This window comes from Gobius niger (genome assembly GCF_951799975.1).
Source record: "Gobius niger genome assembly, chromosome: 4".
Classification (NCBI taxonomy): domain Eukaryota; kingdom Metazoa; phylum Chordata; class Actinopteri; order Gobiiformes; family Gobiidae; genus Gobius; species Gobius niger.
In genome coordinates, this window is record NC_136855.1 from 12322115 (window position 1) to 12344063 (window position 21949).

General features: G+C 39.1%; 1 long non-coding RNA gene across 2 annotated transcripts; it reads right to left on the reverse strand.

Moving 5' to 3' along the window:
* Positions 1–3664: 3664 nt before the first annotated feature.
* LOC306962036 lies at positions 3665–21561 on the reverse strand. 2 transcript variants are annotated; one of them, XR_013792806.1, is made up of 4 exons: positions 21455–21561; positions 20055–20168; positions 19773–19977; positions 19341–19686 (listed from the first exon to the last, which is right to left on the reverse strand). It is a non-coding gene; the product is annotated as an uncharacterized lncRNA (long non-coding RNA). The 2 variants fall into 2 exon arrangements; XR_013792805.1 differs by lacking the exons at positions 19341–19686; positions 19773–19977 and adding an exon at positions 3665–3877.
* Positions 21562–21949: the final 388 nt, after the last annotated feature.

Sequence of the window (21949 nt, forward strand, 5' to 3'; positions counted from 1 at the left end):
TCTGGCCCATGTGGATATTTTGTCGCAACAGATTGTTCAGTAGAAGTGAAAAAAAGGCAGTTGTAGCACGCGCTAGCTAACCGTTAGCATTAGCCCGATGCTAACATGTAGCATCAAGTTAGCATTCTCCGTTATTCATGTATTTATGGGCTGTTGAACCACTTTGCTCCTCCCCATGTCTTTGTATCTTTATTTAGTAGAAAACTATATTCATAATTCAGCATTTGTTACAGTAGATTTGAATAATTAGAGGAAATTAACATTTTTTCAAAATTGTTTTCCCCCTTAACTGTTTTCAAAAATGACCATATATGGGCGATTCCAGAGATGCCGCCTGTATCTATTCCCCCATTGGCTCTTTAACTGTTTTTTAACTGGTGTACATTATTACTTTTAAATGGACACCTTCCAGCCAATCAGAATCGAGTATTCACCCAGACCATGGTATAATGTGAGATGTTTGATTTGAACAAACATGAACATGATGATTTGTATTTTTAAATACTGTGTACAAAAAAAATATTTAGGGAGTTTGACTGAAACGATGGAAAAAAAAAAATATTAAAAGGAAACTAAATGAAAATGAATGCAATTGGAGAAGAGTTCCGTGTATCAAATGACAAACCACAAACAGGTCAAAACACCACAGCCACATATCCAGCCTCAGCTTCCTGTCCCAACGGTTTCTGCAGCATTCTCACACACATCGACAAGTTCTCCGGAATACATGACAGTGGAAATAAATGCTTGTAGCTCCATTTTATTATATATATAAGTGTGAATACTCTCTGAACACGGCTGACATTGATTCATTTTTCATATTTCTCATGAAGCTTTTACAGTAGAAAAAGTGATCAATGTTTCAGTTGTGAGTCAAACCTACTCCAATAAGTACTTAATGTAAATATAATGTACAATCATAACTGCTTGATAGTGTGTGGTGGCGACCGATTTTATTACGATTCTTTTTGTTTTTAAAGCCCTCAGTGGTCTTGCCCCTTTGTACTTGTCTGAACTTTTAACTGTTCGTGACTCGGGCTGATCCTTGAGGGCGTCAAACCAGCTCTTGAGGACCAAGTACAAGCCCTGGGGTGATCGGTCCTTTTCAGTAGCTGGACCCAGACTCTGGAATAAGCTGCCCCCTGATGTGCACCATCACTGACTTTGGCCTTTTTAAATCCAGGCTCAAGACGCATTTATTCAGACTGGCTTTTAACACTAAGTAGCACAGCGACACTTTTAGTACATTTGATCTGTTTTATTATTTGGTTGTATGAATGTTTTTAATGGATTTTATGTGGTTTTATTGTAAAGCACTTTGGTCGCCTTGAGTGTTGTAAAGGGCTCTATAAATAAAATTTGATTGATTGATTGATTGATAAGAGTTTTTATTACACACCAAAATCCTCCATGAATGACACGTGCCCAGTTTTTTTAATTCTATTTTTTTTTTAAGCAGATTTAAACGTTATGTTCTTTCTATGTCCCAGCTTCTGTGGAGCCACATCATGCAGCGCTGTTCCGTGACGGAGACTGTGTCAAAGTAGAAACTCAGGTTTGTGGAAATGCAAACATGACGGGAAAAACTTTGTTGTTGTTTGTTGTTGTTGCTTTTTATTATTGTTTTCTGTTCTCCTTTGGTACATTGTAAAAGTAGATATTTACAAATACTTTTTAAACTAGCAGGCTGTTTTTTGTTGACATCACTGTGACAGTGACGCTGAAAAGTTAAGTGACGCGGTTTTATACTTTACCCTGTGACTTATTGGGATGAGTTTGGAGAGAAGAAGAAGAAACTTTATTTATATAGCACTTCTCACAGATAAAATCACAAAGTGCTTAACGATGGATCACAAAAACTAGCGAGCAATTCACATTTTACAATGAAAGCAAACAAAGTGAATAAAACAAAATCAGGTATACGGCCTATGATAGTATTTTGAAGTCTGTTTTTTTCTCAAATCTGATTTATTGAGCTTTGAGTCCCCAAAAACAAGGCGTGAAAAAACCTTGAACTGAAAATCAGAAATGTGTGAACTGGCCAGAAAACACTGACATTAAGCCGATATTTCCATTTCTATATAGACTTTGATCATTATAATACTTTTACTGGACACTGTTTCTTACATCAGTTGCTAAAAAGTGTTTAAAGGCTGTTCACTTTCAGTAAATACATGATACATGAACCCACACTGCAAAAAGTCAATATCAAGCATTGGCTTAAATGTATCTTGTTTTGAGCGGTTTTCACTCATTTAGACTTTTCCTGATCGGACCAAGTTGACTTTGCTTGTTTGAGGACATTTCAGACCAGTTCTAATGTAAATCTCGCTTGAAATAAGAAAGTAAAATTGCCAATGAGATAAGACCAATTTTCTGACCCCATTGGCAAAGACAATTACTTGAAATAAGGACGAAATGTATCGAAATGAGTCAGAAACATCTCAGAACAAGTGAAATAATCTAGGCCAAATGCCAAAGAACTTCTTAACTAGTCAAAACAACAAAAAATTGGATTATTATGCTCAAATTGAGATGTTTCTACTAGTCTAGTTAATTAACCCAATATTTTCTGGGTCAGTATTTGATTAATTAATTATGAAAGATCCTCACAACTGTTTGCTCACCAGCTTTTTTGATATTAGCGTCTGAAGAAGAGCTTTTTGCCCGAAACGTCACTGTGGTGAACTAATATTACAAATGCTGGTGAGCAAACAGATGTGCTGATCTTTTGTAATTTCTTTATTATTCTTGCTTTTCGATCCAGCACACTTGCTCAGAACCTGTGGATGTGGATCTACCTAGTTTACCAGTGTAGTAAAAGTTAATTTGCTCAGTCTGCATTTTCATACATAGGCACTAAGAAAAAGGAAAGAGCTCCCTTCAGAAATTGTGAGCATAACAGATTTCAGAACCTTTACTAAAGAATTAGCATTAGCTCCAAATGATGTTATTAAACTGTAAGTAAAATGTCTGTTATGATTATGGACTTTTATGATTAGGACACAATATGTAAGGGTAAGAATATTGTTGTGTTTTTTACAGGTGATAGTGATGATGATGATGATGATGATGAAATGTAATAAGAGACTGAGTGATCTGTTATGGATGTAATGCTGATGAATGATCCCAGACTGCTACAGGACTACAGATGGAAATTATCTTGAGAAGCTCTCGAGCATAATGTATAATAATCATGATAAATGATAAATAAATAAATAAACAAACAAACAAACCTACAAACTGACAATTTGAGTTTGTCAATCACTTGAATTAAATCGTGGTATCGGTAACAGCATTATAACTTATGACTCACAGGATGCTATTTTTTCCTGATTCCTGTGCATTATGTAACTGGCCAGTGTTTCCCAGCCAGGTCAAGGCGCCGCAAGAAATCATCAGGGGTGCCGTCTCACCGAGAAAAAAAAGTAGGCCTAGTAAAGACTGAATGGTCCCCAGCCCACTTATGACATTTTTGTTTGTTTACCCTAGGATTTGTCTATTGTAATAAGCCTTGGCTCAAAAGATTCGGCCATATGGAAACGAAAAACATGGTTTGTAAACTGTGACATAATGTTTAGAAATCCATTTTATTTTCTGCTCATACAGTACATTCATGATTGTATTTGATCACTCACTGGACAAAATACTGCTGGAACATCTGGATAACTTAAAGTAAATACAAATACAACTCCATGTATTGTCTGAAATGAAGAGGTGTTAAACTGTTACAGAAACAGAGTAAAAGTGGCAGAGGAGAGCAGGAGCAGGGCCAAAGCGGGGCCAGTCGTGACAGCGCCGTTGCACAGGTCCCCCTGACAGCAGGATATGGGGGCAATACACAAAGCCTGGTTCAGGCAGGTCTTTCCTACAACTCCTAAGAAATGTAAAAACACAAGTTATAATTATTTCAATCTTAGGAGCAGAATGATCAAGGCAGATAAAATGCCTTACCGTTTCTTTCAACAGTAGAGCATCGATCAGGAACTGTACCCGGTACATTTGGGCAAACCTCAGTGTCTGTGCAGCCTTTGCCTATGCAACTATAGCACTTCAATGTGTAGGCTGCGGAGAAACATTAACACAGTTGCTGTGAAAAGTATACGGTATATGTTCAGCTTTCAAAATACCACAGGGTAGCATTCCCCTGTTCAGCCTGTTCTGATGTTTTATAGATACATAGACTTTAGAACAGAGACGGGACGAAGGCAGGTTCAAGTGAAAGCAGAACATTTTATTGTCCCCCCACCAGGAACATACAGGGCATACAAAGGTTCCTACCCAGCCTATCACTACATCCCCCTTTCTTTACAGGAACTAATCTTATAGCAGTATTCAATTTGTTATCACTTATGGAGAGGTTGAAATTATATGAATCAATACACTACATTGTGCACCCTGGAAAAACAACTTACAATAAAATTGGTAATTACATTTTCTTTTGTATCTTAAACAATGTATCTTTTTTTTTAAACAAATGTCCACTAAAACAATTCTTCCTGACGTGAGAGGGACAGCGTCTCTCAGACTCGGGTGTTTGCTGGTTAGATTCACGGAGACAAGTCTATTCACAGTCTCTGTAGGGTTGCTTTCTGCCGTATCCGGGACGGTGATGTGAGGCTCAGGAGCTACAGGTGTGCGTGAGAGATGGTACCTGTTTCACCGGAGGTGGCCGCATGACGTTTCAATGATGTAGGATCTTGGTGTGTCTGTAGTAGACACTACAGTTCCTCTCTGTTGCATGTCCTTTACCCACACATGGTCTCCAGGATGTATGGTCTCAATGAGCTGTGTTAGATCCTTGCTAAGACCTGGCCACCATATGGATTGTTTATCACGTTCTCTGCACTTTGTTATTCCTAAATGGCCCTTGTGTAGTTTGCTTAGTATGTCACCCCTGAGTGTTTTCGGTATGACAAGCCTACAGCCTCGTAACAACAAACCATTCTTAACAGTCAGTTAGCGCTGCTCTGTGGTACTCAACGCTCGTGATGCGCATCCCACTGGTTTCCAGTCTGTACTGCTAGTTTTCTGTAACAGAACAGCACCAAGTCCATAGGAAGATGAATCCGCTGAGGGATCATGCAGTGCTAGTCCAGGGGTTGTTGCCAAGTCCTGTTTTATGCTTTCAAAAGCCTGCATCTGTTGAGGTCCCCACATGTTTGTTTTTCTCAACAGATCTCTGAGTGGGCGTGTCATGTCTGCCAAGTGTGGTAAAAACTTTCCCAGGTGGTTTGCCATTCCCAGGAACCGTCTCTCCTCGGAAATATTGGTTGGCTCCTTCATGGCCGTTACTGCATTCAATTTATCTGGGCTGACTCCATATGCCTGAATGATCTGACCTAGGAACTTGATTTTAGTCTTTGAAAATTCACACTTGTCATTCGGTGTCACACGTGCGTCCCGCAGACGTGCCAGAGCTTTCCTTAGCCTTTCGTTGTGCTCTTTTTGATCCACTCCCCAGATGAGGACGTTAGGGTTGTCACGGTATGAAAATTTTACCTCACGGTTATTGTGACCAAAATTCTCATGGTTTTCGGTATTATCGCGGTATTTTTTTTAATGTGTTTTAACAGTGTGTTTTTTATATATAAAAAAATACAGACAAAGCTTTATCAAAAGTGCAACTTTTCACATTTTTTCAAATTTTCACATCAAAGTAAAGACTATTTATACCGCCAGAAACAAAGAAGAAGAATTTTTTTTTAACTAGATGGGTCTATATCAGGAAAATTGTTCTCAGTTTGTGTCCTTCCAATGTGCTTTCGCTTTGCAGATTTGGGACAGTGATCATTGTTAAATTCATAATACTGCGGCGAGAGTGAATCTATTGCAATCTGCCACTGGGAGCCCCGTAGCTCATTGTGCCATATCCGCAACACGCCTTATATGCTGGCGGTGGTGCTGCGGCCGCACTATGGGGCGACTCTTTACATTCTCCCTCAACCCAAAGTCCCATAGGCCTATTTCAAAAATGAAATATCCTCTGATGAAGAATCCTCAGTTATTATTTCTACATTAACTTCATGCATTTTCTTGGACCTGCACTCTAGCAAAATGTCCTTTCTTTTTGCAGTTATTGCATGTGACGTCTTTAGCCGGACTTTGCTGATATGCGTGACATTTTGCGTCTCCACATCTTGTGCATGGTTTGTCTTTGAAAAATCCTTGTTTGGGCTGCATTTTGTTTTGTTTGGGTCTGGAGGTTTTACGCGCACACTGTCAAGTTGAGTGTTGACGACCTCTCCCTTGAAGTTAGTTTTCAGCATTTCTTATTGTTTCTTGACCATTTCACTTTGCCCCCCGCTTTTTCTAGTGTCAGCTCTGGATCCATTTGCAACTCTTCTGATAAGCGCTTGTCTCAGAGTCCAACTACAAGCCTGTCTCTGACCATGTCGTCGTGTAGCTGTCCGTATCCACAGTGTTCAGCGAAATGCAGCGCGGTGATAAAGCCGTCAGCCGACTCGCCCATCTCTCGCCCGCCGCCGATTAAACTTAGCTCTTTCAAATATTAGTTTTCTCCGAGCTACGAAATGAGCGTCTAGCCTCTGTTTGACTGTATCGTACTCACTCGTTTGTTCTGGGGTGAGATGTAGACAGACTAAAATGTCCTCAGCTTCTTCTCCCATTCTGTAGATTAGTGCATTTACTTGGTTTTCGTCAGCTTGAGTTTCCAGACCTGACGTGATCCGAAACCTCTCAAAACGTTTTATTAATTTGGTCCAGTCTTCTGCCTTGAATGTAAAATTTTCTGGTGGCTTTACTTGATATTGCGCCTTTTTTACGAGCCGGCTTGTTTACGAGTTAGCTCCTTTAGCATTAGCTCCTGCCTAGTCGTGCTAGCTGCCACGGAATAAAGTTATTTTTTTTAACTTTTACTTTAGTCTTTCCTTGTTGGCGACTTACTCTCGTCCAGTTGTCTCCTCTTTTTGAAACTGTTGGGCACCACTTGTGACACCATGTTCTGATGTTTTATAGGTACATAGAAACCCTTTAGAACAGAGACGGGACGAAGGCAGGGGGACAGGACTGAAATGAACATGACAACTGAAATAAACCTTCTGCAACAAAAACAAACATACAAATATACAACAAATATAAGACTGCATTTCCAGTGCCTATTTAAAAAAACATACACAGTTGTGCACAGTTCCTTTCTGTGCTTTTCTAAAACTGCTTAGATTAGATACAATGTTCAACTCCTCAAGACGTTTATTCCAATGTTGAGAAGCAAAACAAAATTTGGGACAAATCGGTCTAAACTTTAGCTGCTTTTGATAGATTAAGATTGAAGTTATTTTGCAAGTAATGTTATTCTCACCTGTCGATAAGCCAACCAGCAGAATGAATGCTTTCATGAACATCTTTAGACGGTGGAGTGACTTCAGTCTTGAGGAGTAGATGCGGAAATGGCTTCTTCCACATCTTTTATATACTCTGTGAACATTAAGTCACCACCGACAAATGCATCTGGTCTGACGTTATCTTTTACAGTTTTTTTTTTTTTTTTATGTTGGTTGCTTGTTTGTTTTTTACATTTTGGGGGTATATATATATATTTTTTTTAATTAGTGATAGATTTATTATTTTATTGTTGATTGAAAGTAAATTTAATGAACGTTGCATGGACCCATTGAAGCACTTTACATAGAACATACAGTAGCTGCCTGAAGTCTTATTGTTTATTTGGTCAGCAAAGTGCACGTTATTGGACACGTTAATGGATTGTGACCATGGGCTCATTTCCCACAATTGCACTCTCATTCATCTCTCATTCATCCTGACCTATTGTGCCGGGAAAACGGTTGGGGGAAGTGGATAATGCGGGATTCTGTTGAAACTAGAGGTAGGCCGTTAACTGCGTTAACGTGCTGCGTTAACGCGAGACTCTTATCGGGCGCTAAAAAAAATATCGCCGTTAATCTATTCTCAAAGCTGGGTTGGGAGCTGGGTCTATACTCTACAAGCTCTTATGGGAGGCCGTTTAGGAAAAAACACATTGAAAATGAAAGAATACCCATTACACATGTGAAAAAACGCAACAAAAATCACAGGTTTATACATTAGATGGCGCACTTGTACATTGTTTGTGTTTGAAACACGTCCAAATACACTGCCTACACAATAATGAAGAGCAAAATGTATAGAAAATGTTTAGAATTAAAAATGCATTTTATTTTATTTTTTACATTGAAAATCTTGAAAATGCTGGTCAGGTTTTTTCACATCGAAAATGAACGTGTTTTTTTCTTTTTCTTTCAAAGTTCACCTCAGATCTTTATTTTTTTTATTTTATTTTTTTTTTACATAAAAAAAAAAAAAAAGAGGTTGGTGCAACCGGAAGTTGATTGTTGTGACCGGAAGGTACCTGCTGTTGCCGGTGTTGAGGATCAACGTGGGCGGGGTTATTTTGGGTTTGTTTATCGGCGTGTCTCAGGACAGTCTTGTAAAGACTCAAGGACGTATCCTTATATGTCCATTAGATGGCGCTATGAACCCCAATAGGCTCACCTTAAACAGATGCACCTTCACGTAGGCTATGATAAATGACATTTGAATAACAGAGGGCTTTACAATAAACCGGGGATATGGCCAAACTGTCAATAATAAATCCAATTGTGAGACATACAGGCAGAAGCATCAACCATTATTTCTGTTCCCAGAGATATAGATCATCTTAATGTTGGTTAAATAGTGAAAATGAATTAAAGTTTAAAATTATGGAACATATGAATTAAGTATCCAGGAAAATATAATAAATTGCAAATTAATAAAGCCAAGAAAGCAAAGTGAGCAAAAACATACCGGGATTCGAACCACAAACTTTCTGCACATGAGGTAACCCACTTTACCAACTGCACCACCACTTGTCAAAGATATTCGCTCTCGTCCCACATAAAATTCCTTCAAACTAAACACGCGCCTTTGTTCATTCAAGCTACCAGGGGAAAATGCCCATTCAGTGACAATATCCACCGAGCCTAAGTTTCAACCTGTGCCATTAAAATAGTGTATGCTTGTGCCTTCTTTGGTCATACATCACATTCTATCAATTACTGGCTTATCTTGTGTTATTCAAATACAATAATCCCTTCAAGTGTAACATAATGATGCAACGACATGATTTCATTCCATAACTTTATTATGTTCACATCATTCAGCATCAGTAAATGGTACGTGCATGAACAGCGAGAGAGAACAGTCACATTTTGAGGCGCACTATAACCTACATCTGGACAAGAAGGCCAATGATTTAGCTTGATACCCACGAAAAACTGCATTCAAAGGTAAAGGTGAACATTAGGTAGCCAAAGTAAAGTCTCAACTCAGGTTAGCCATCACAATCAATGAAACAGCCACGACAGCTGCACCAAACGACGTTAAACCTCAGGAAATGTTACACCGCTGTCAACAAACCTTGCTTTTAATACTTTCCATTTGGCTACAATAAAAATCACAGGATAACAGACGCAAATGAGAGTAAATATAAACTTTTGGCTGGTATTTCCATGGGGCTTGGTGGAGGTGAGGTTGGCTGTGTCCATGCCTGACAACAATGCACCTTTTGGACGTCCAGTGAACAAGAAAGAACAAGAAAGAACAAACTCACTGTCTTTTCATCGTCTTAATCGGGATTGCATTAGTTGTGAAGTAGTATTAATATGAGCATAATCGCACTGTATGATGGCAGACATAGGCTATAGGCCTATTTTGATGTCTGATGAATTTGAAACATGAACTGAAACAATATTGTGGACAGGCATAGAGCCAGCCACCGGTCGCTGCCTGTCGCGGGCGGAGCCAATTTTAAACTTTAATTTATTTTCACTATTTAACCAACATTAAGATGATCTATATCTCTGGGAACAGAAATAATGGTTGATGCTTCTGCCTGTATGTCTCACAATTGGATTTATTATTGACAGTTTGGCCATATCCCCGGTTTATTGTAATTAAAGCCCTCTGTTATTTAATTGTCATTTATCATAGCCTACGTGAAGGTGCATCTGTTTAAGGTGAGCCTATTGAGGTTCATAGCGCCATCTAATGGACATATAAGGATGTCCACAAGACTGTCCTGAGACACGCCGATAAACAAACCCAAAATAACCCCGCCCACGTTGATCCTCAACACCGGCAACAGCAGGTACCTTCCGGTCACAACAATCAACTTCCGGTTGCACCAACCTCTTTTTTTTTTTTTTTTATGTAAAAAAAAAAAAAAAAAATTAAAAATAAGGATCTGAGGTGAACTTTGAAAGAAAAAGAAAAAAACACGTTCATTTTCGATGTGAAAAAACCTGACCAGCATTTTCAAGATTTTCAATGTAAAAAATAAAATAAAAATGCATTTTTAATTCTAAACATTTTCTATACATTTTGCTCTTCATTATTGTGTAGGCAGTGTATTTGGACGTGTTTCAAACACAAACAATGTACAAGTGCGCCATCTAATGTATAAACCTGTGATTTTTGTTGCGTTTTTTCACATGTGTAATGGGTATTCTTTCATTTTCAATGTGTTTTTTCCTAAACGGCCTCCCATAAGCTCTGATGACTTTCACCGTGATATTTTAAGGTCAGCACACATTACACAACTTTTATGCCCAATTTGGGATGCACAGGAGAAACGTGAGTGAATATAGCGTCTCCAAAGCGACACTCAGAAGCAGCGGCCAATGACAGAGTGAAAATAGACAGAAAAACACAGCGGCGCCTCTGTGTTCACTTCTCTTTCAAAACAGCGACATAAACATCTCATTTCATGGCCACAGCCCCGCACGAAACAGCGCAACTTTATCACCAAAAGTTCACGAGAGCCTTTTCCAGCTACATTTCAACCGCAAGCAGAGTTTAACCGCAGCACTTACGGAGTTTGGCTTCTCTTTTCCCGCTCCCCGGTGTCTCCTCCGCCTCATGTCCGTTTCCTTTTCTTATTAAATCCAAAGAAATACGTCCCGCATCTTCGTGTTGTCGAAGTACTAGCATTAGCTGCAGAAGCATGAACTGCGTTGTTGTGTTGTGATCACGTGACACTGTTGACAGTGTTGACCAATCAGGAGACGCGCACATGTTTCCCACGCTCACAAACAGAGGCCTATTTTCTGATCTGGTTAATAAAAAAAATAATAATAATGATCTGCCCGTAAATAAATACTTGGGGACTCCTGCCACAACTGAGAGACTTTTTTCTTTAGCAGTTCATCAGGACCTCTAATGTCGGCCTACAGCTCAACATTCATGTTTAACTGAATAAACAGTTAGTAAACACGAGTGCATTTTATTGAACATGAATTATTTTCATCACCAATTATCATAGTAGAAAGTTCTCATGCAGTTTGTGATGCATTTTGGAAACAGGAGATGAGCCCCTGGTCTAACGCACCGCCTGACTTGAGAAACTCGTTCTCAAAGACTTACTTTTAGTTAGTAGTTATTTGGGTAGCAACACACATATTCTGAATGGCTTCGGCAGAATTCAATCGAGCCATTTTAATCTAGATTAATCTAGATTAATTTCAAAATTAATCTAGATTAATCTAGATTTAAAAAAAATAATCTATGCCTACCTCTAGTTGAAACCAAACAACGGTCGGGGCGACTGGCAGTAAAATGGGGATGCAAAGAAAAAACAAGAGATAACTTCAGCTGAAATACAGGACTCTCTAAAAAAAAAAGTTATGTAGCTGTTTCAAGATGCACAATAAGGAGACAAAAATGGGCCGCATGGTCAATAGATTATAATCTAAAGCCACTATATATATTAACTCCAACTAAAATTGTCACAACAATACTTCTCATTAACTTCATCTTGGACCTGTCTGGTGTGTAACAGCTACAATGTTAAAGGGACTAGATGCAAGTTGGTCATTTTTATACTCACTACTGCCACCTCAGGTCTTACATGTAACTGCAGGTTCTATATTGAACTCGTGCATGACGGCACTTCAGACTCGAATCAACACCTTTTTGAGCGACAGTGCAGGATTTTAGAGGCCGTTGTGGTGAACAGGTCTGGGCTCATTCTACACATTAGGACATTGCTGGAGCAAGAAGGGGAAGGAAAACACATCATTTTAACATTTTTAAACTGTATAGTCCCTTTAAGAAAGTATGAAAGTTAGACTTAGACATAACTGATGTGAGATATTTGATTTGAACAAACATGAATATGATGGTTTTGTATTTTGAATATTGTTAAATACTGCACACAAAATACAAAAAACATATTTAGGGAGTTCCTGCTGTGTATCAAATGACAAACCACAAACAAAACAGGTTCAAACACCACAGCCACATATCAGCTCAGCTTCCTGTTCCAACGGTTTCTGCAGCATTCTCACACACATCTGAGTTAGAACAATAAAAAACAAATGCTTGTAACATAAGATATGGTCATTTTATTATATATATAAGTGTGAATACTGACAGTGATACATTTTTCATTTTTTTCATGAAGCTTTTACAGTAGAAAAAGTGATCAATGTTTCAGTTGTGAGTCAAACCTGCTCCAGTAAGTGCTTTTACTCTACAAAAGGTTGACGGGATTGAGCAGAGCAAAGGCAATAATGTACAATCATAACTGCTTGATAGTGTGTGGTGGCGACCCATTTTATTACAATAAGAGTTTTTATTACACAATGAAGTTGAAACTGCATTACATTTTGAACAGTTACACAAAATGTGTCTTAAGAAGGTGTACAGACCAAAATCCTCCCTGAATGACACGCGCACAGTTTTTTTTAATCTATATTTCCATTTCTATACAGACTTTGATCATTATAATACTTTTACTGGGCATTGTTGCACAAAAAAGTTTAATATTATTTTAAAAAAGCTGGTGAGCAAACAGTTGTGCGGATCTTTTGTAATTTCTTTATTGTTCTTGCTTTTTGATCCAGCACACTGGCTCAGACCCTGTGGATGTGGATTGACCTACAAACTGTTGGTATTTGAGTTTCCTGTGCATTATGTAACTGGTCAGTGTGGAAAATTTCACCTGAAAACAGAACCCGAGTGGTATAAAAAAAAAAAAGGCTGAACGGTCCCCAGACCACTTATGACATTTCTGTTAGTTTGCCTTAGGATCTGTCTATTGTAAAAAGCCTTGGCGCAGACGTTTGCAAACTTAGGCACAGACACATGCTATTATTGTGTCTGCGCATTTTGGACCTTTATTCAAGCTTTGGCAGAGGAAGCGGATCGGCCATATGGAAAAGACAAACAATTAAATTGTGGTATAATGTTTAGAAATTCATTTTATTATCTGCTCAAACAGTACATTCATGATTGCATTTGATCACTCACTCGACAAAATACTGGTTTGGAACATCGGGATGACTAAAAGTAAATACAACTACAACTTCATGTATTGTCTGAAATGAAGAGGTGTTAAACCGTTACAGAAACAGAGTAAAAATGGCAGAGGAGAGCAGGAGCAGGGCCAAAGCGGGGCCAGTCGTGACAGCGCCGTTGCACAGGTCTGTAGAACAGCAGACTATGGGGTCAATACACAAAGCCTGGTTCATGCAGCTCTTTACGACATTTCCTGAGAAATGTAAAAACACAAGTTAAAATCATTTCAATCTCAGGAGCAGAATGATCAGAGCAGAAAAATGCCTTACCGCCCTGTTCAACAGTAGAGCATCGATCAAAAACTGTACCCGGTACATTTGGGCAAACTACAGTGTCTGTGCAGCCATTGCCTGCGCAACTATAGCACTTCAAAGTGTAGGCTGCGGAAAAACATGAACACAGTTGCTGTGAAAAGTATACAGTACATGTTCAGCTTTCAGAATACCATAGGGCAGCATCACCTGTTCTAAATACTGATTTTAATTGGTAGATTGGAACACATACATGTCTTTTTTCATTTTTTTCAAGGTACTAATTTTCTAAGCCAATTCAAAGCCTGACCCTACTTTGGAAACCGCTCAGTTACATTTTTAAGACTGTTCACTTAATCAAGAAATGTTTGTTTGTTTGTTTAATATTATATCCATTCCCCCACAGTCCAAAGTGTCTGTGCAGTCCTCGCCAAATTTGGTTTTCAAAATAAGAAAGAAAGAAAGAAAGAAAGAAAGAAAGAAAGAAAGAAAGAAAGAAAGAAAGAAAGAAAGAAAGAAAGAAAGAAAGAAAGAAAGAAAGAAAGAAAGAAAGAAAGAAAGAAAACTGCTTAGATCAATCGGTCTAATCTTTAGCTGCTTTTGTGACAGTTTAAAATTGAAGTTATTTTGCAAGTAATGTTATTCTCACCTGTCGACAAGCCAACCAGCAGAATGAATGCTTTCACGAACATCTTTACACGGTGGAGTGGCTTCAGTCTTGATGAGTAGATGTGGAAATGGCTTCTTCCACATCCCCCTTTTATATACTCTGTGAACACCAACACCACTTATGTATCCGGTCTGACGCTTCACTTTACAGTTTGTTGATTGATTTTTTTTCTTTTTAATTGTTAAGTGAAAATAAATTTAATGAACGTTGCATGGTGTTAAGCTATTTCTGTAGCCACATGTGTCCGTATATTACAGTGAAAAACTAAGTGAGAAGAACAAAACAAAGGCTACATGGAGAATAATAAATAATGTTAATAAGAGGGAAACAAAGTGAATATCGCACTGCCAAATTACTCTGTCAAGGATAATGAGAGAAAAATGTACAAATGAGTTCTGTAAATATTTTGTGTATGATCTACAATTGCTGAAAAAAAAGAGAAAAAAAAGGCTGAGCCACTCACTGCTGTATGAAGCTGAAGATTGCACAGAGTGTCTACAGTCTGCGCTTAGAAACACAAGACCTGAAGATTTGAACAAACATGAATATAATGGTTTTGTGTTTTGAATATCGGTAAATGCTGCAAGTAAATTCCAAAAATATATTTAGGGAGTTGGACTATGAGTTCCTGCCGTGTAAGTGACAAATCACAAACAAAACTGGTTTAAACACCACAGCCACATTTTCAGCCTCAGCTTCCTGTTTCTGCATTTTTCATATTTCTCATGAAGCTTTTACAGTAGAAAAAGTGATCAATGTTTCAGTTGTGAGTCAAACCTGCTCCAATAAGTACTTTTACTTCAAAAGGTTGACGGGATTGAGCAGAGCAAAGGCAATAATGTACAATCATAACTGCTTGATAGTGTGTGGTGGCGATGTATTACATTTTGAACAGTTACACAAAATGTGTCTTAAGAAGGTCATCATCATTTGAAAACTTCAAATGTTCTTTCTATGCTCCAGCTTCTGCACAGCAGGTGGAGCCACATCATGCACGCACATGTTCAGTGATGGAGACTGTGTCGTAGTAGAAACTCAGGTTTGTGGAAATTTAAACATGATGGGAAAAACTTTGTTTTTTCTTGTTTTCTGTTCTCCTTTGGTAAATTGTAAAAGTAAATATTTACAAAAACAACAACAACACTTTCTTCTTTTTAAAGAGACTATATGGAGTTTAAAAATGTTTAAAAATGTGTATACTCCTCCCCCTACATGTCCCAGCAATGTCCTAATGTGTAGAATGAGCCCAGACCTGTTCACCACAACACACATATGACCTGAGGTGGCAGTAGTGAGTATAATATGGCTGAAGTTAAGAAACATGGTTTTATGCTTATCCCTGTGACTTATTGGGATGAGTTTGGAGAGAAGAAGAAGAAACTTTATTTATATAGCACCTCTCACAGATAAAATCACAAAGTGTTTCACAAAGGATGACAAAAAGTGAAAGAAAACAAAGTGAATTAAAAAAAAATAGGTGTACGGCCTATAATAGTACTATTAAAGACTTTATAAGTTGAACCTAGTTTAGAGCTCACCATGGTGGAGTTTTCCATCGTGCAAAAAGGTTCTTGGGCCGACGTCTGTGTTGGAAATGTTTAGAAAAAATGTGCACAAACAAATGCCAAAGAAGTTTGCCCGACTATCTGATTGTGATGTTTTTGTTGTTTTTTGCTGCTGTCAGGAAAGCCGAGCGGAGAACCAATCACACACTCTGGTACAATGTTCAAATGATTCATAACATATCTGTTATTGTGTTTATATAATGAGGCGTGTCTTCTTAGCTCCGTTTGTGATGTCGACAGAGGAGGAAATCACCCTGGCCATTGAGGATCACCAGAACTGCACCAGAACGGATTTGACAAAGCCTTGAACTGGAAATCAGAAATGTGACAGATGTGATAGACTTTGATCATTATAATACTTTTTTTACATATCAACATATTATTTTTTTTAAAGCTGGTGAGCAAACAGTTGTGAGGATCTTTTGTCATTTCTTTATTCTTCTTGCCTTTTGATCCAGCACACTGGCTCAGACCCTGTGGATGTGGATCTACCTACAAACTGTTGGTGTTTGAGTTTGTCAATAACTGGATCATTGTTTGAATTAAATCATGGTATCGGTAACAGCAATATAACTTATGACTCATGATGCTTTTTTTCCCTGAATCCTGCGCATTATGTAACTGACCAGTGTTTCCCAGCCAGGTGAAAGTGCAGCAAGAAATCATCAATCATTCTCTCACCTGTAAAAAGAAGCCGAGTGGTATAAAAAAAAAGAGTGAACGGTGCTCAGCCCACTGACAGCAATGACGAGTGGAGTTACAGTTTACGGTAGTTTATAGCTACCAGTAATGGGGGGACCCGCAGGGATGAAGAAATGCCATCCAAGTGCATCCTCTTCTTTAAATACTCGCACACTGTCTGACCACGCCCCGTCAGACGCTGCTTTGTGGTTTGGAATTTACATCCTTTATTGAGATTTTGCAAAAATACACTGTAATGCAAAAAAAGTTACACAACAACATCTGCAGCACAACGTTTGATATGATATGAATGTTGCCATGTCGGAGGGTCAAAGATTTTTATATGAACGTTAAAAAGTTATAATAAATGTGTATAAATAAATGTGGTCATATTCGGTGCATGAAATCCAAATGTTGCTTTACATATTCCCTGAAAGGCAACAGATAACTTTCAATTCACTTAAATGCTCTGTTTCGGAGGGGTTTTATCGCAAACAATGAAAGAGGAAGGCACTGAATTAAAATGTTAGTTGCGGTCCAAGCTGATTCCTAACTTTCCAAACACATCCCAAGAGACGAGCTTATTGGCACTTCTGGGAAAGCGTCTCGTCACTGCGTGTGTCTAATGGCGGACGGTGATTAATGGGTGACCGATCATTTCTTCCTCTTGAAACGTCCTGAGTATAGATTTTCGCCAGTTCAGTTGAAAAATGAGGCGAAATCAGTCAAAGTGTGCGGTTGAATATGTGCTATGAGACAAAAGTATGGGCCTGAGAGCTCACAGTGTGCCCAGTATGGACCTCGGACTTTGGTTTTCCTAAAGGAGGGTCATTCAGTCTAAAGTAATTAAGGAAATTAAAAGAAAATGTGGGCACTGCAGAGACAGAACTCCTTGGTAACAAAACTCTTACAGAAGACGAGCCATAAAATACGAACAAAAGAAAAGAGGGCCTTAACTGTGCATGTCAAGACAAGTGCCTTGCTCGTGGAGATCCCAGCCTAAAGCTATTGAACTCCATGTGGTGGTGAGCAGATACCCGTGTTTACACTTTGAAACAGTAGTACTTATCTGCACTCTTAACTTTTACTGTAAGTGATACATTTTAATATTGATGTTTTATTGATTTTATCCGTTTTCTTGTGATTTTATGCAACTGGGAAGCAGTTTGAATTGCCTTGTGCCTGAATTGTGCTCTACAAATAAACTTACCTTTGCTCTCGTCAAAAATGAACAAACGTGTTGCCGCACGTCGCAACGGCTCAAAACTCCTTCATGTTTCTCTGCTCTATAGCCCGGTGCGCACTCATTTGCATAAAGCCACCATGTGGAGTTTTTGAACGATAAGCTGGACTAGATGGAAGTCACTTTTATACTTGATGCTGCCCCCTCAGGTCTTGCACGTAACTGCAGTCTCTATATTACACTTGTGCATGACGGCACTTTGAGCTCTTTGGGACTAAACTCTGATCATCTAATCATGTGAGCCCTCCAAAAAATCCAGTGTGTCCACCTCCCTTGGCCTCCAGGTAAAAGTCGCCTCCATTGCGCGGTGTCTTTGGCGGCTTGGTGTCAATTATGAACTATTTAGCTCTGCCCAAATGCCCCTTTTTGAACATTTTTATTGCATGATCTTTAATAGCCCCTATAAACCCATTGACCAGGGCCAAACCTTATTAAAAATAATAAGACCAATGTAACAAAGGTTCTCCATCAACTTGTAATTGTCATTTCACTCCCTTGAAGGTCAATTATAAATTACACCTTAAAAACGTTGATGCTTAAGTTGTGTATGTGACTTAAGTCTGACTAAACATTCACTGGCATTGAAAGTTTGGGTTTCTTAGTGTTATTGTGCTTTGATTTCATCAGTATAGTTAAAGGACTCAAGAACTTCATTACTTTACTCCAAGTTAGATAGAGTTTAGTTGTATAATAAAATCTAAATGAATTCTACTGTCTCTTTCCATTGTAATTGGATAAGATAAGAACACAATATAAGAACACCAAAATTATAAGCATTAAAACACTACAGCACTTCAGGCCCAAAGAAACAACCTGTTTGAGTGACAGTGCAGGACTTTAGAGGCAGTTGTGGTGAACAGGTCTGGGCTCATTCTACACATTGGGACATTGCTGGAGCAACGGTAGCGCAGCGGTTAGCGCCTCCGCTTCACAGCTAGAAGGTCCCGGGTTCGATTCCCACCAGGACGGGGCCTTTCTGTGTGGAGTTTGCATGTTCTCCCCGTGTCTGTGTAGGTTTCCCCTACCACTAAAAACATGTGCAATAGGTGAATCCTCCAGCCAGGTGATTCTGACCATCAGCTTGGCTCCACATCATGGATATGGGTCCCCGGGCGCAGCACGGCCGTCGACCACTGCTCCTTACGGGTTACCCCAGTGGCATCGAAGGATGGGTTAAATGCAGAGGACAAATTTCCCTACGGGGACAATAAAGTATACAAAACAACTAATGTATTCACACAATTTATTTGACAAATTAGCACAAATGCAATACAATAACTTTTGCTTAATTTTGCATTATGAATTCAGCAGTTAAATCACTTATAAACAAATGATTGGCAGATATAATACTGCATAGACTATGAACTTAACCCAACTTGTCGCCCACACAGATTTCACACTAAGTGAACAGACTTTGATTAGATGTTCACTATATTTTAATAAATATACTTTCTGTGACATTTTTGTCTGTTCGGGTGAAAGCTTGAATAAAGGTCTAAAATGTGCAGTCAACCTTTTTACAATACAAAAATCGAAGGGTTCTCAGGTTAACCATTTCAATTATGGTGTAATCTTTAGAAATCCAATTTATTGTCAGCTCAAACAATACATTCATGATTGCATTTGACCACTCACTGGACAAAATAATGCTTTGGAACATCCGGATAACAAAAAGTAAAAAGGATAAATAAAACTCTATGTATTCTCTGAAATGAAAAGGTGTTAAATAGGGGTGGGCGACACCAATAAATGTAGCTGGACACTTTACATGCACAGAACATTTGACTGTCTCTTCAGCCGCTCTGCATCGTGTCTCCTCGTGTCTCCTCCCCATGCTTGATCTGTTTACTGTGGACGCGGCCCGAGCATGGAGAGAGAGCAGCGTCAGAGGAAATGGGGGCGGGGCAGACGCCAGCGCTGCTGAAGGGCAGAAGGCAGAAAATACATAAATTTTTATTTAAATGAAAGTATTGATATTTGAGGATCGATACTTTAAAAAGAGCCACCTGGATCGAAATATCTATATTTTGGTATCGATCCGCCCATCCCTGGTGTGAAACTGTTACAGAAACAGAGTAAAAATGGCAGAGGAGAGCAGGAGCAGGGCCAAGGCAGGGCCAGTCGTGACAGCGCTGTTGCACAATTCCTTCTCACAGCAGACTATGGGGTCAATACACAAAGCCTGGTTCATGCAGCTCTTTACGACATTTCCTGAGAAATGAAAAAACACAAGTTAAAATCATTTCAATCTCAGGAGCAGAATGATCAGAGCAGATAAAATGCCTTACCGCCCTGTTCAACAGTAGCACATCGATCAAAAACTGGAGCGCCCGGTACATTTGGGCAAACCACAGTGTCTGTGCAGCCTTTGCCTGCGCAATTATAGCACTTCAAAGTGTAGGCTGTGGAAAAACATGAACACAGTTGCTGTTAAAAGTATACAGTACATGTTCAGCTTTCAGAATACCATAGGGCAGCATCACCTGACCTCTGCCCCTGTGACGTCACCCGCCGACCAGGAGCTATTATGACTGTGAGAGCTGCATAATGTAACATGAACGAAGGTTGGTGCTAAGAACGAGGAAATGTCTCTGTCTCAAGGCTTCACGGCCTAATGTGACCACAGCCACCAGCCGCTAACTGTCCATTAATATGTGTGGTTTAGACCTGTATAATTCTGGGCTGGCATTGTTGAACTATTTAATTATCTGAGTTAAGCCAAAGTGATATTGGGGCTGAACTGGTAACATTTTGGTAAGATTCTGCATCTCTGTGACCCCGGTTAGTCACATATGAACTCAATTCAGTGCAATTTGTAATGTTTTACCCCTTCAAATGTAGATAAATGTGTCATCTGCACTTCGGGAGCAGGACCACACCTCATGTACGCACTTTCCAGTCTCAATCCTATAAATACATCCCGACCCCTCCTCCCAGTGTCAACATTCCTGTTTACATGCCCCTCCCTTCCACCCTTGTTTATACTTTCCATTCCCTCTATCTTTTAGGCGAGTGGGGATGAAAGCTCCAGAGCCCCTAGGCAGCCCCAAAACAACAACATAACATTATTTGCCCCTGTCATCTTGCTTGTTCAATAAAGTTGTTTCGCTTTAATTTTAGTTTGAGGTCCTTGTGAGTGAAAGCATATAACAAAACACATCGCAAAGGTACTCATTTTCAAAGCTTATTGTAAGCCTGACCCTACAGTCCAAAGTTGTTGTGCAGTACCTCTCAGTAAGGCATGAAAGGAAGGAAGAAAGAGAGAAAGAAAGAAAGAAAGAAAGAAAGAAAGAAAGAAAGAAAGAAAGAAAGAAAGAAAGAAAGAAAGAAAGAAAGAAAGAAATTAGAGAAAAGAAACAGGACTTATATTTGATCAAATTCATCATGCAGAAAAATACTGGACAGATAAACAACTACAAGTATAAGACTGTGCATTTCCAGTGCCGATCTAAAAACATACACAGTTGTGCACAGTTCCTTTCTGTGCTTTTCTAAAACTGCTTACATTAGATACAACGTTCAACTCCTCTAGACGTTTATTCCAATGTTGAGAAGCAAAACAAAATTTGGTGGGGAAGAAAAAGGATGGGCGTTGACCATCCTTTCTTTGGGACAAATCGGTCTAAACTTTAGCTGCTTTTGTGATAGTTTAAGATTGAAGTTATTTTGCAAGTAATGTTATTCTCACCTGTTGACAAGCCAACCAGCAGAATGAATGCTTTCACGAACATCTTTAGACGGTGGAGTGGCTTCAGTCTTGAGGAGTAGATGTGGAAATGGCTTCTTCTGCTGCTGCTGTATCCCGATTACTCTGTGAGCATGATGTCACCACCAAGCAATGCATCCGGTCTGACGCTCTCCTGCTACAGTTTATTTTTTGATTTTTTTCGTTTGTTAGGATGTTTTTACATTTTGGGGGGATATTTTATCAATTATGTATTGTTTGAAAGCAAATTTAACGAATGTTGCAGCAATTTACATAGAACATACAGTATAAAGCTGCCTTGGCGTCTTGTTGTTCATTTGGTCAGTAAAGTGCACGGTAATGGACACGGTAATGGATTGTAACCATGGGCTAATTTCCATCTGTTATTCCCTAATCGCACTCACACGCACTCTCATTGATCTCTATCATCCTGACATACTGTGCAGAGGAAACGGTTTGGGGAAACCTGAGCCCTCG